This window comes from Dreissena polymorpha, chromosome 8, assembly GCF_020536995.1.
Source record: "Dreissena polymorpha isolate Duluth1 chromosome 8, UMN_Dpol_1.0, whole genome shotgun sequence".
In the NCBI taxonomy this organism is placed as follows: Eukaryota; Metazoa; Mollusca; class Bivalvia; order Myida; family Dreissenidae; genus Dreissena; species Dreissena polymorpha.
Window position 1 is genome coordinate 86,285,668 of NC_068362.1, and position 14,999 is coordinate 86,300,666.

Here is a 14,999-nt window from a genome sequence, read left to right on the forward strand (position 1 = left end):
TTTGATTATTAAATTGGACTTAGCACATAGAACAAAAACATTACAGATAACATATTAAGGTAAACCGATGATAGTCTAATCACAACCATTAACCGAAATTCGGATAACATCATCTACCCTGGTCATGTGATTTGAGTTATTTTTGAGAGACTTCAGAGGAGGTGTTTTCCCACACTTCATTCGATACTCAGGTGATATTATTCATTCTGCTATAGGCACTGCGAATGCATCGCAAAACGTTACGACCTCAGAATTGAAGTTGATGAGCGACGAGAATAGTAGATATAGAGGATTTTGGCAACTAAATTTTCTGTAATTATTATGTAATTAATTCGATCGATGTAATTGTAATCTGCTCATGTCGAAATCAATAAAAACTGTCAGCAAAACATTTTGCAATATGAAAAAAGTATTCAGACACGAACAATTTGTATCGACATAGATAGGAGATATATGACTGTTTCAGTGATTTCCAAATGTTTTTTCAGACGCCCCGAGATCGTTAGCGTTAATGTTTGCGTGATTTTTTTACACTGGTAGAGTATAATGACGTTATTTTTGCATTATTTCTCTTTAAAAAGCAGCTTTAACACATTAATAATAATATATTGTTTTATTGTTTAAGCCTTTCTCGCATAGACATATACAATCGAAACTCGATATATTCCCCAATATATCCGTATCAACCCTATCTATTACTGCATAATGACAGAATCAGAGTTTAAACAAAAACGACGTGGTTATGAATTGTTCGACTTCACGAAAAACACAATCAATATAAATGGAAGGCTTTCGGGATTTTTTGTACCATACTTTCTTAAAACAGGGCATCAATTGATGTATGCAATATTGGATACTATTAATTGATAGTAACGTATTTCTAATATATAACTTGCCTTGATATGTGTTTTGGATTTGGGATTTAAATTTATTGTAATTTAACCCTGATACTAACAGTACAATAACAGTTAACTATCGACAAAAGCCATGTGCGCACGCATAGCCTGAGGTTCGCCTTCACACTGCATCTTTCATTAAAGCGCACACATGTTTCAGCTACGCATATACTATATACAAGTTACCAAGAAGGCATATCTGTGATTGCTGGATTACTTTAATACCACACCATTACAGGGGCCTTTTCACGTTTTGGTTAATTGACAAATTGAAAAAAGTAGTTTCAGATTCGCAAATTTTCGTTTTAGTTATGATATTTGTGAGGAAACAGTAATACTGAACATTAACCATGCTCTAAAATAACCATTATACGCATCTTGTGACGATTTAACAAGAGGCCCATGAGGGCCTGAATCGCTCTACTGGCTGGAATGTTAAACAACATTGGGATACAGTTTTAACAATTATTGTTTTTGTCATTTTCATCAATTCAAAATATCAGTTCAATTACAATGATTTATGCCATATTAATTAAAATTATCTGATTTCAGTGCTTGATCACTGTTTGTGTTGCTTAGTATGAGCATATGCTTGTTTGGAGTCAAAGGTTGGCCATATCATGGCATAGTATACTAAAACCATATATATATATATATATATATATATTTCTAATTTCTATGACATGCATCAGAGAAGAGAGAGAACCAATTCTGGACCGACTCATATAAAGTTTGCAAATTACTATTCCGAATGTAATCAAAATGGACAATATTGCTGCGATAAGAGTAAAGAACATAGTGAGAAAAAGAGAAGTTACTCACTTCAATTACTTTTTCCTCTAGGCACAATTTCAAAACGTCATCTGCTGCAGATACATTAAAATAATTCCTCCTTTTATCACTATGTTCAAAACAATTATTCAGATGCTATAAAGGACAAGTAGTATTCACTGATTATATCACATCACACAATGGTTAGAAGGATTTTGACTCATTACCAAACCAATTTCGGACTGACCCCAAAAAAGCCTTTGCAGATGACTATTCAGAATGTAGCCCCTTACAGCTATCATAAAGTTGGAAATAAAATTGCGGTACCTAGCATCAGAGGACAGCTACCACTCTTTGATGTATGATTTCCGGGTCGCACAAAACACCATCTCCCAGATAATCTGTCAGGTCTGCGATGCAACCCTTGTAAAATTTGCTGAGAAACAAATTCCCTGCCCTGATACGCCAGATGATTGGAAGAACATCGCAAAGCAGTTTGGCGAGAGATGGCATCTGCACAACTGTGTGGGTGCCTTGGAAAGGTAGCACGTCGCCATTCAGGCGTGGTGGCTTGTTGTACTACAACTATAAGGGACACCATTCCATTATCCTCATGGCCTTGCACGGAAGTAGTAAGCAATGGATCAGCCAGTGATGCTCAAGTATTAAACAACAGTGAGCTTAAGGAAACCATCGACAAGGGAATGTTGGGCTTACCTGATCCTGAACCTTAACCAAACGACGACAAACAAATGCTGTTCTACATTGCTGCGTATGACGCATTCGTCTTGAAGAAGTGGCTCATGAAACTTTGCTCTTCTAAAGACGTGTCACATTCCGAGAGAGTTTTCATCTACCGAATGTGCAGGGGGCAACGGATTAGGGAAAACACATTAGAGATTCTTGCTCATCGCTTTTGATATCTACACACTCAAATGTTGCAGTCTACAGAGACAATGACATCCATTGTGTTGTCTTGCATCTGCTTACAGAATCATTTGAGGCTGCGCAACGGAAATAGGCATGTGAGTATAGCTGACCAGGAGGACAATAATCACATCATCATACCAGAACAATGGCGAAACGATAACCCGCTCATAGATGGGGTTTCGGAGCTTTCTTCCAACACAACCACAAAGGCAGCAAATAGCCAGTTTCTGTGGGCGGTGCTGATGCTTGTTGGTCTACTTGTTAGCGTTGGTGATCTTGATATGGACTTCTCAAGCTTTTTATTTCTTGTTGCTTCTGTTCCTCATCGGCAGCGGATGCCGCTCTTGCCGGTCTTTTGGAAACTTGAAGGCCCACTTCGACAGTATGTTTCACTTTAGCTGGCATTTTTTGTTTTAGCTTTGTACGCCAAATTTGAGGTTACACCTTCGAGATTTAATTGAAGAATAATGGAATCACAGAAGATAACATGCTTTTATTCAAGTTATTTCAATTATATAATATAATATAAAATAAATTCATTTTCATTATCAATAGGGTTCAAGCCCTTGATAGTATGAACAATCTGAGTAAGTTTTAAATAAACAGACCCAAAATGGAAAATTAATCGCATAAACAAGAAGAAACGTAAAATTTAAACTTCAAATGGCTTCTTTTCAACAATAAGTTGGACAAATTTTCTTCACTCTCAATGTGGTTCTGGCCCTTGATGATATAAAACATCCGTTGAGGTTTCAAAAGGATAGAACTTTATATGTAAACAAAAAATTCTAAAAAACGAAGGATGGACGCACGACGACTACAGCTATAAACACCGTGCAAGTTTGGAAAGAATAAGATGGAAACTGTGTACTTAATTGCGCAAACAAGGAGAATTTTCTCAAATTCAAGGGGATATTATTGTGTACTTATTTCTCCGATACTGCTCATATTCAATAGGGTTCAAGTCCTCATTGATATAAAGATACTGTGCAAATTTGGAAATAATTGGATGAAAACTGTGGAATTAATTGCGTAAACAAGCGGGATTTCAAAATTTTCTCATATTCAAGGGGAAGTCATTCTGGACTTATTGCTCGATATTGCTCTTTTTTAAAAAGGATTTGAGTCCTCATTGATACAAAGACACTGTGCAAGTGTGCCAAGAATTGGATGAAAATTATGGACTTTATCACATAAAAAACTGAATTTTTATTTTTTTCTCAAATTCAAGGGGAGATAATTCTGGACTTATTACTCCGATATTGCTCATTTTCAATAGGGTTTGACTCATCATTCAGATAGAGACACTGTGCAAGTGCAAATAATTTGATGAAATCTGTGGACTTAATTGCGTAAACAAGCCTTATTTCACAAATTTCTCAAATTCAAGGGGAGTTAATTCTGGAATTTTTACTCTGATGTAACCCATTTTCAATAGGGTTCGAGTCCGCAGTAATACGAAGACACTGAACAAGTTTGAAAAGAATCGGATGAAAACTGTGGACTTTATCGCGTAAACAAGAAAAAGTCTAACGCACGGACGCACGCACGGACGGACGGACGTGACGACGGAAACCACGCCATGACATAAGCTCTTCCGGCCGTCGGCCAGTAAAGCTAAAAACCCGAAAATTATAAAGCGTTGCAACGCGAAACGAATTAATAATATGGAGAGTTCTGTTGTTGTCGTTATATTCTGTGGAACTACGAGTATTGCGAATATAAAGTATAAAATCATTAGGCATTGTGTCCGGAAGAATGACCGAGTGGTCTAAGTGGGTATTACTTTTACTCCAGGACTCCAGGCGTCATTGGTTCGAGCCCTGTTTAGGGTAACCTTTTTTCCTTTTTTAATTTTATTCTTGAATTTTTACTGGAGCTTTTTATATCTAATGTTAACATTTATCAATATAAAGCATTTTATGACAAACTTCAAAGCATGCCAAAATCTGTGAAAAGGCCCCTTTAAATGAGCTTAACAAATATGCACTATCACACTATCGAAGGGATACACACAGATAAACGGGTATGTGCTCATATAAGATACGTCATTGAGTTAACATATTTTAACATTACCCATGTCTATGTGTGCTGGCGTGACGTTTTAGAACCCACATTGCAAGACTCAACAGGTTCTATATCCTTTGAATCTACTCATACCTTATGCCGAAATGCTTACTGTTGGGATTGAATGAATCCGTTTATATACAACGCACATGTATTATTTGAATACAAAAAGGAAAACATTGCTCGTCATATCATACATTAATAATTGACAATATACCAGTACATACTAGTAACAAAAAAGTCGTGTTCTGAGAAAACTGGGCATAATGCATGTGCGTAAAGTGTCGTCCCAGATTAGCCTGTGCAGTCCACACAGGCCAATCAGGGACGACACTTTCAGCCTAAACAAGATTTTTGGTAAGAAGGGACTTCCTTTAAACGAAAAAAACAACATAAAAGCGGAAAGTGTCGTCCCTGATTGGCCTATGCGGCCTGCACAGGCTAATCTGGGACGACACTTTACGCACATGCATTAAGCCCAATTTTCTCAGAACAAGACACTTATTAATACATACGCCATTATAAGACTCTCACACTTATTTTTTATTCAAAGAATGATCATGAAATTGTTCTCATTAATGCATATTAACCTTGTTTGATAAAAATCCTACCATGAATTATAGTGCTACAGGAATATGTTTTTCTCTACCGATCTAAACGAAAAGGTTTTTTTTTGTTAAAGTTATTTCTTTTGCCAAACTTCTGTTTTCAATATTTCACTCACATTTCCAGTAAAAAATTACCAGTCGATGTATTGTAAACGTAAACACAATCTGAGGCAAAATGATTTTTTTTTTCAAAAAAATGTGTCGATGAAATACGTTAGACTTTAAAACAAAAATAATTTACATGTTTGTACCCCATAAACTGTTTTCACTATACGCACATGTAAACACCGCAGCAATAAATTATTAACAGCTCGCTATTGTTAAAGGTGTCGAACGTTGGCAGCTGAATGGAAATACTGTTTATAACTGGGAGTTCAGAAACATAAACTTAACTGGTCTGAATACTACCTCTAGATTATGGAAGGGAATATCCGCCAGTCCATGCATGATGTTAAATGACATTCTCATTTTAACTACTGTCATACGCTTTCTGATACATGGTCTTTGCATTTTCCTAGTTACATTTTGCTATGCAAACATTTCATCTGCATGTCGCATGTTGATAAGTTTATAATTACTTCATATATATCTTTACTTCGTGTGTGTTATTGACAACTGCAGTTGAACTTTTGGAATTTGTATTAATGCTTATTCTTACGACGTTCTTTGTTAAACTATGTGCATTTGACTATGTTGCTACTAAATTTAACAAGCTGTTAATATCTTTGTGGATCTATATTACTTTTTAAGTCGATTGCTACTGCGTCTTTGATTAATAATTAGTCTTCGGTTTTGCATACACCGCCATTATAAATAGTTCACAATCCGAAAGGGGAACCAGTATTAAAAAACCTAATTCCAGCGCAAATTGCAGCGTAAATTACTATTGCCGGGAGATCACTCTTAACATCAAAATCAAAATCTCCGGTATCAACCGTGATACATCGACTATTTCTGGAATCCTTCGTAAAAAGCGGTGATAGAGTAAAAAACTTGCCCGTCGACATAATGCCTATTGTTTTGCTTGTATTCCCACTATCGACACCTTATTGCTGTTTTTTTTTTGTAAACGCTTTGAGAAAAAATGATGCAACGCTTTGAGAAAAATGATGCCCAGGTAAGTTCTTCTTTTTGTGATTTATTTACGCTATAACAGGAACTTAAAAGCTTAACGTGTCTCTGTTGTAACTAGCTAAAGAAACGTCAGCGTACAGTTTATTTAGTATTGACAGACCTGACAGACAGACAGACAGGCCAAAAACAATACACCCCCGATCATTCGATCCTGGGGCATAAAAATGAGGTACTATGCCACATGTTTAAATTTGAACAAGTGCATATACTAGTAGTGAATTAATCAGTCAAGTATTTTTTCTTTGTCCCTTTAACATGAATGAAATACATTGAAGAGATGAGTAAATTATATATATATATATATATATATATATATATATATATATATATATATATATATATATATATATATATATATATATATATATATATATATATATATATATTCATGTTCTTGCGTAAGTGTGAATGCTATCAAAATTCCATATGCCTGCTGTGTTATTGCAGGTCCGGCTGTGTCCAATGATGCTTGCCAAGGTTCTGAACATGCGTTCAGGGCGATGAAGATCTTCTAAAATATTAAACCAAGGCCCTGGTGTCGTTTATGGGGCTCCACCCAGCAATCACTCCAATGATGGATTCAGGACACCCTTTATGACCAAGGGGAGTGCATATCTTGTATGTGTGTTTGTTTTTAAAGTTTATGAGGTTTTGACATGACAATATGGCATTGAGTGAGGATCACCTAAGTAAGCATTCAATATACCACTGCAATAATCCGAACATCCGCATCCAGCTATTCTTGTGTAAACAATAATGTTAAAATGCATCTAAAGACTAGACCTTAATCATTACACGAACGATTCCTCTACTATTAGTGCATCTGATTTTAAATTTTCTTGTAGTTTTTTGTGTGTTTATTTTCACTTTAATAGTATATTCTACCACATTTCAAACAAAATATAAACAATATTTACCAGCTTGTTATCTTTGAGATTTTGATCACAAAAATCGTCTAAAGGAGAAATTTACTTCAGAAGCTCATGCAAAAATGGGTCTTAGGACATAACAGCGCGGTGCTGCAGATATGTCTCTGCCATCCGTACACTCTGATAAGGAGTCATAATGTCCCCTTATGAGACCACGAAACCTTACGTGACTTTATGGCACACAGGTAGGCAGATGCACAGGCTGGTCTGCAGTTTTTCAGGTCGCATCTGTTGAAGTTAGATTCTAATACCCATTCGAACGACAAGGCTCATAAACATTAATGTTCAACATTGTAGAACCTGGGTCTTGCTCAAAACGAAGTGATGGCAGTGAAGCGACCGACACCATATGGGTCTCTTTCTCATCATATTTATCGCATCATTACTAATCACGGGTTTGGTGGAAAAGACATCTCGTCTGCTTTTTAATCATTGCTCAATTAGAACAAGTAAAAGACATACTAAATAACATCATTATGTACTATTATTATTTCCTAAATGTATTTACTAAAAATAATGTTAAAACATGAATGAACATTTATTAGAAAACTATTGTGAATGATTCAAGAAATTTGGCAAATGATTTTAAAATGATTTTTTTTAGATTATACAATATTTTTTTCACTTGAGGTAATGATTTTGTAAAAAAACAACAACAACAACAACCTTTTCTTAGATATAACTTACATGATTGTTGATATTTACATGGTGGAATATGTTTTTATGCTCCCGGTAGGGTGGCAATGTAGGTGAAGCTCATGGTCATCCTTCAAGGTCAAATTTCAAATATATGGCGTCTGTCTGTCCGGCCGAAAACTTTAACATTGGCCATAACTTTTTCAATATTGAAGATAGCAACTTGACATTTGACGCTGCACATTTTGAGTGGTGTAAGGTGAAGGTCAAGGTCAGCCTTCAAGGCCAAAGGTCAAATTTTACAATATTGAAGATAGCAACTTGATAGTTGGCATGCATTTGTATCTCATGGAGCTGCATATTTTGAGCGGTGAAAGGTCAAGGTCAAATTTTGCAATATTGAAGATAGCAGCTGATTTGTGGCATGCATGCGTATCTCATGGAGCTGCACATTTTAAGTGATGAAAGGTCAAAGTCAAGGTCATCCATCAAGGTCAAGGTCAAAGGTCAAAATTTTGCAATATAGAAGATAGCAACTTGATATTTGGCATGCGTGTGTATCTCATGGAGCTGCACATTTTGAGTGATGAAAAGTCAAGGTCATCCTTCAAGGTCAATGTCAAATTTGCAATATTGAAGATAGCAACTCGATATTTGGCATGCATGCGTATCTCACGGAGCTGCACATTTTGAGTGGTGAATGGTCAATGTAATCCTTCAAGGTCAAGGTCAAATTTTGCAATATTGAAGATCGCAACTCCATGTTTGGCATGCATGCGTATCTCAAGGAGCTGCACATTTTGAGTGGTGAAAGGTCAAGGTCATCCTTCGAGGTCGAATATATGTCTTCAAAGCGACGCAGTAGGGGGCATTGTGTTTCACGATCACAGCTCTTGTTTGTTATAAAAAGCTTTTGTTCAGCCAGAAATGTCTTAGATAAAATAATATTTTTATGTAATTTTCACACTGTATAAAGGGTGTTTCAGCAGATAACCAGAAATCAGACTGCATGTCACCGGTTGTTACATCAGTATGAGTTAGTGTTTATTTTGTATGTACCAATATATTTTGAAGGAGTCGAAGAGGTACTGTAATTTTCTATCTTGATTACTAAAAAACGTTCATTTTAAGAAAGAGCTTTATACGACAGTGCCTCTTCAAAAGTCAACATTTTGTTTCCATGATAGGTTGTGTTTTGAAAAAGCATTTAAAATACTTGTTACTTTTAAAAGATGCAAAATGGGAATGTTGTTTATGGTAGTTGTTGTTGAAATCAATATGAATTGCTATGAATAGAATAGTGAGAACTGTATGTGCTTCTTTAGTATGTATTGTTTATAAAAAATACCAGTTTAATTTAACATATAGTGTGAATAGCCTTTTAAAGTTTACAAGAAATGCCAATTGTGTTTTTGTTTTGGAAAGATGATTGCATCTTGTTGTAAATAATGAATAAATCTTTTTTATTTGAACAATTATAAGATTTTCAATAAATAGCAAAACCACTATTACTGCTCTTCATGGGATATATTTTTTAATATTGCATTGCTTTAACATTTTAGTCTGGATCTGGGAAAATTAGACTCAGTGCATGTGCTCAAAATGTTTTCTCAGATTAGCCTGTACCGTCAGCACAGGCTTATCAGGGACAACACTTTCCGCCAGATACTGTTTTTATCGAACAATTCCATTTAGGTTAAATGTCATCGCTGATTTACCCTGATTAACACTTGACGCACATGCATTAAGACTCATTTTCCCAGACCTTGGCTCAGTTATGTTGTTGCTGTGTGGCTTGTAATGACTGTGGATGAAGCCATCCATGATGAAATAGCCTGTCAACATAATCTAAATACTGAATAACCTTTTTTTTTAAATTTTATTAGGAAATGTATGTATTACATGGCATACTGGTTAAATAAATATAAGGATAAAACACACATTAAATAAAGATCATCTGAAAACAAAATGATCACTCTGGTCCTGTTGCTAGTGTATCCCACACATACTGCTTATGACTAGACATATGCAACTTTAACATGAGCATACAATTGTTTTTAAAACAATCTATACACTGGTGCAATATAAGTTAAAAACCTACCTATACATGTGAGATTGCACTACTGTCTGGTTATATGTATATGCCTGGATGAACAATAAATAAACTGATTTATATTTGTTAATTACATATACTTCATCATGGTTTTATAATTTGTGTAAAATAAATGCATAAAATCACAAAGAAATTAATACCCATCATTTTGTTTGCAAAACTTTTTTTACACATGTTAACTTCTTTCATGTAAAAGGAGTAATATATATGGAAAACATTTTTGGTAGCAAATTATATTGTTGCTAGTGTTCACCTTTTACTTATAAAAGACATATAATAAGTGTGGAAAAGCACATAACCTCATTAAATGCTAGAATTTAGGGCCCTGTCTAACAAAGATCTTATGTCACTTTTTGTTTATACCTGAATATTCAGCCTACAATGAATAGGCATTTAAAATCTGTATGATCCTAAAATAAAGGGCATGTAAATTTTGAAAGGAAATAAATACAATTGTCCCTTTAACATGAATGAAATACATTGAAGAGATGAGTAAATTATATATATATATATATATATATATATATATATATATATATATATATATATATATATATATATATATATATATGTATATATATATATATATATATTCATGTTCTTGCGTAAGTGTGAATGCCATCAAAAATCCATATGCCTGCTGTGTTATTGCAGGTCCGGTGTGTCCAATGATGCTTGCCAAGGTTCTGAACATGCGTTCAGGGTGATGAAAATCTTCTAAAATATTAAACCAAGGCCGTGGTGTCGTTTAGGGGGCTCCACCCAGCAATCACTCCAATGATGGATTCAGGACACCCTTTATGACCAAGGGGAGTGCATATCTTGTATGTGTGTTTGTTTTTAAAGTTTATGAGGTTTTGACATGACAATATGGCATTGAGTGAGGATCACCTAAGTAAGCATTCAATATACCACTGCAATAATCCGAACATCCGCATCCAGCTATTCTTGTGAAAACAATAATGTTAAAATGCATCTAAAGACTAGACCTTAATCATTACACGAAATACTCCTCTACTATTAGTGCATCTGATTTTAAATTTTCTTGTAGTTTTTATGTTTATTTTCACTTTAATAGTATATTCTACCACATTTCAAACAAAATATAAACAATATATACCAGCTTGTTATCTTTGAGATTTTGATCACAAAAATTGTCTAAAGGAGAAATTTACTTCAGAAGCTCATGCAAAAATGGATCTTATGACATATCAGCGCGGTGCTGCAGATATGCCTCTGCCACCCGTACACTCTGATAAGGAGTCATAATGTCCCCTTATGAGACCACGAAACCTTACGTGACTTTATGGCACACAGGTAGGCAGATGCACAGGCTGGTCTGCAGTTTTTCAGGTCGCATCTGTTGAAGTTAGATTCTAATACCCATTCGCACGACAAGGCTCATAAACATTAATGTTCAACATTGTAGAACCTGGGTCTTGCTCAAAACGAAGTGATGGCAGTGAAGTGACCGACACCATATGGGTCTCTTTCTCATCAGATTAACCGCATCATTACTAATCACGGGTTTGGTGGAAAAGACATCTCGTCTGCTTTTTAATTATTGCTCGATTAGATCAAGCAAAAGACATAATAAATAACATCATTATGTACTATTATTATTTCCTAAATGTATTTACTAAAAATAATGTAAAAACATGAATGAACATTTATTAGAAAACTATTGTGAATGATTCAAGAAATTTGAAAAATGATTTTAAAATGATTTTTTTTTAGATTATACAATATTTTTTACACTTGAGGTAATGATTTTGTAAAAAAACAACAACAACAACAACCTTTTCTTAGATATAACTTACATGATTGTTGATATTTACCTGGTGGAATATGTTTTTATGCCCCCGGTAGGGTGGCAATGTAGGTGAAGCTCAAGGTCATCCTTCAAGGTCAAATTTCAAATATATGGCGTCTGTCTGTCCGGCCGAAAACTTTAACATTGGCCATAACTTTTTCAATATTGAAGATAGCAACTTGACATATGACGCTGCACATTTTGAGTGGTGAAAGGTGAAGGTCAAGGTCAGCCTTCAAGGCCAAAGGTCAAATTTTACAATATTGAAGATAGCAACTTGATAGTTGGCATGCATGTGTATCTCATGGAGCTGCATATTTTGAGCGGTGAAAGGTCAAGGTCAATTTTTGCAATATTGAAGATAGCAGCTGATTTGTGGCATGCATGCGTATCTCATGGAGCTGCACATTTTGAGTGATGAAAGGTCAAAGTCAAGGTCATCCATCAAGGTCAATGTCAAAGGTCAAAATTTTGCAATATAGAAGATAGCAACTTGATATTTGGCATGCGTGTGTATCTCATGGAGCTGCACATTTTGAGTGATGAAAAGTCAAGGTCATCCTTCAAGGTCAATGTCAAATTTGCAATATTGAAGATAGCAACTCGATATTTGGCATGCATGCGTATCTCACGGAGCTGCACATTTTGAGTGGTGAATGGTCAATGTAATCCTTCAAGGTCAAGGTCAAATTTTGCAATATTGAAGATCGCAACTCCATGTTTGGCATGCATGCGTATCTCAAGGAGCTACACATTTTGAGTGGTGAAAGGTCAAGGTCATCCTTCAAGGTCGAATATATGGCTTCAAAGCGACGCAGTTGGGGGCATTGTGTTTCACGATCACAGCTCGTGTTTGTTATAAAAAGCTTTTGTTCAGCCAGAAATGTCTTAGATAAAATAATATTTTTATGTAATTTTCACACTGTATAAAGGGTGCTTCAGCAGATAACCAGAAATCAGACTGCATGTCACCGGTTGTTACATCAGTATGAGTTAGTGTTTTGTATGTACCAATATAATTTGAAGGAGTCGAAGAGGTACCGTAATTTTCTATCTTGATTACTAAAAAACGTTCATTTTAAGAAAGAGCTTTATACGACAGTGCCTCTTCAAAAGTCAACATTTTGTTTCCATGATAGGTTGTGATTTGAAAAAGAATTTAAAATACTTGTTTCTTTTAAAAGATGCAAAATGGGAATGTTGTTTATGGTAGTTGTTGTTGAAATCAATATGAATTGCTATGAATAGAATAGTGAGAACTGTATGTGCTTCTTTAGTATGTATTGTTTATAATAAATACCAGTTTAATTTAACATATAGTGTGAATAGCCTTTTAAAGTTTACAAGAAATGCCAATTGTGTTTTTGTTTTGGAAAGATGATTGCATCTTGTTGTAAATAATGAATAAATCTTTTTTATTTGAACAATTATAAGATTTTCAATAAATTGCAAACCACTATTACTGCTCTTCATGGGATATATTTTTAATATTGCATTGCTCTAACATTTGAGTCTGGATCCGGAAAAATTGGACACAATGCATGTGCTCAAAATGTTTTCTAAGATAAGCCTGTACCGTCAGCACAGGCTTATCAGGGACAACACTTTCCGCCAGATACTTTTTTATCGAACAATTCCATTTAGGTTAAATGTCATCGCTGATTTGCCCTGATTAACACTTGACGCACATGCATTAAGACCCATTTTCCCAGACCTTGGCTCAGTTATGTTGTTGCTGTGTGGCTTGTAATGACTGTGGATGAAGCCATCCATGATGAAATAGCCTGTCAACATAATCTAAATACTGAATAACCTTTTTTTTTAATTTTATCAGGAAATATATGTATTACATGGCATACTGGTTAAATAAATATAAGGATAAAACACACATTAAATAAAGATCATCTGAAAACAAAATAATCACTCTGGTCCTGTTGCTAGTGTATCCCACACATACTGCTTATGACTAGACATATGCAACTTTAGCATGAGCATACAATTGTTTTTAAAACAATCTATACACTGGTGCAATATAAGTTTAAAACCTACATATACATGTGAGATTGCACTACTGTCTGGTTATATGTATATGCCTGGATGAACAATAAATAAACTGATTTATATTTGTTAATTACATATACTTCATCATGGTTTTATAATTTGTGTAAAATAAATGCATAAAATCACAAAGAAATTAATACCCATCATTTTGTTTGCAAAACTTTTTTTACACATGTTAACTTCTTTCATGTAAAAGAAGTAATATATATGGAAAACATTTTTGGTAGCAAATTATATTGTTGCTAGTGTTCACCTTTTACTTATAAAAGACATATAATAAGTGTGGAAAAGCACATAACCTCATTAAATGCTAGAATTTAGGGCCCTGTCTAACAAAGATCTTATGTCACTTTTTGGTTATACCTGAATATTCAGCCTACAATGAATAGGCATTTAGAATCTGTATGATCCTAAAATAAAGGGCATGTAAATTTTGAAAGGAAATAAATACAATTGACCCTTGCTCTAGGAAAATGGGGTTTAATGCATGTTCCTAAGGTGTTGTCGCAGATTAGCTTGTACGGTCCGCACAGGCTAATCAGGGAAGACACTTTCTGGTTTTATGAGATTTTTCGTTCGAAGAAAGTATTTTGAAAAAGAAAATCCAGTCTTGGGCAAAAGTGTTGTCCCAGATAAGCATGTGTGGACCACAAAAGCTAATCTGGGACGACATTTCACACACATGCATAAAGCCAATTGCTCCAGAACGCGGCTCAATTAGATTGAATACATGTACCAGGTCTACTTAACCTAGGCTGTTCACTGCAAACAAATTATAACTAATGTCTCAGTGTCAGCAAAACAAAATAGAAAGGCAAGACATTTTTACTAAAAAACTACACCATTGAAATCTAGCAAGAACATAAGAAAAAGATGCTTGTAAAATCATTGCAAGATAAGTAAAATAATGTGAAATAAATCAATTTCTCTAATATAATGTTGAGCTTAAGCATGCCAAACGATCAAATGACAAACAACAAATTGCTGCATGATTAAATAAACAGTACAATATGTTCCGGCAGAATATTTCTTATTAAGATT

At 34.7% G+C, this 14,999-nt stretch overlaps 1 long non-coding RNA gene across 1 annotated transcript; it reads right to left on the bottom strand.

The window, feature by feature from the left end:
- Nucleotides 1–9,831: 9,831 nt before the first annotated feature.
- Nucleotides 9,832–14,740, bottom strand: LOC127840860 (uncharacterized). Its single transcript, XR_008030601.1, has 2 exons — nt 13,943–14,740; nt 9,832–10,068 (listed from the first exon to the last, which is right to left on the bottom strand). It is a non-coding gene; the product is annotated as an uncharacterized LOC127840860 (long non-coding RNA).
- Between the last annotated feature and the right edge of the window lie 259 nt (nt 14,741–14,999).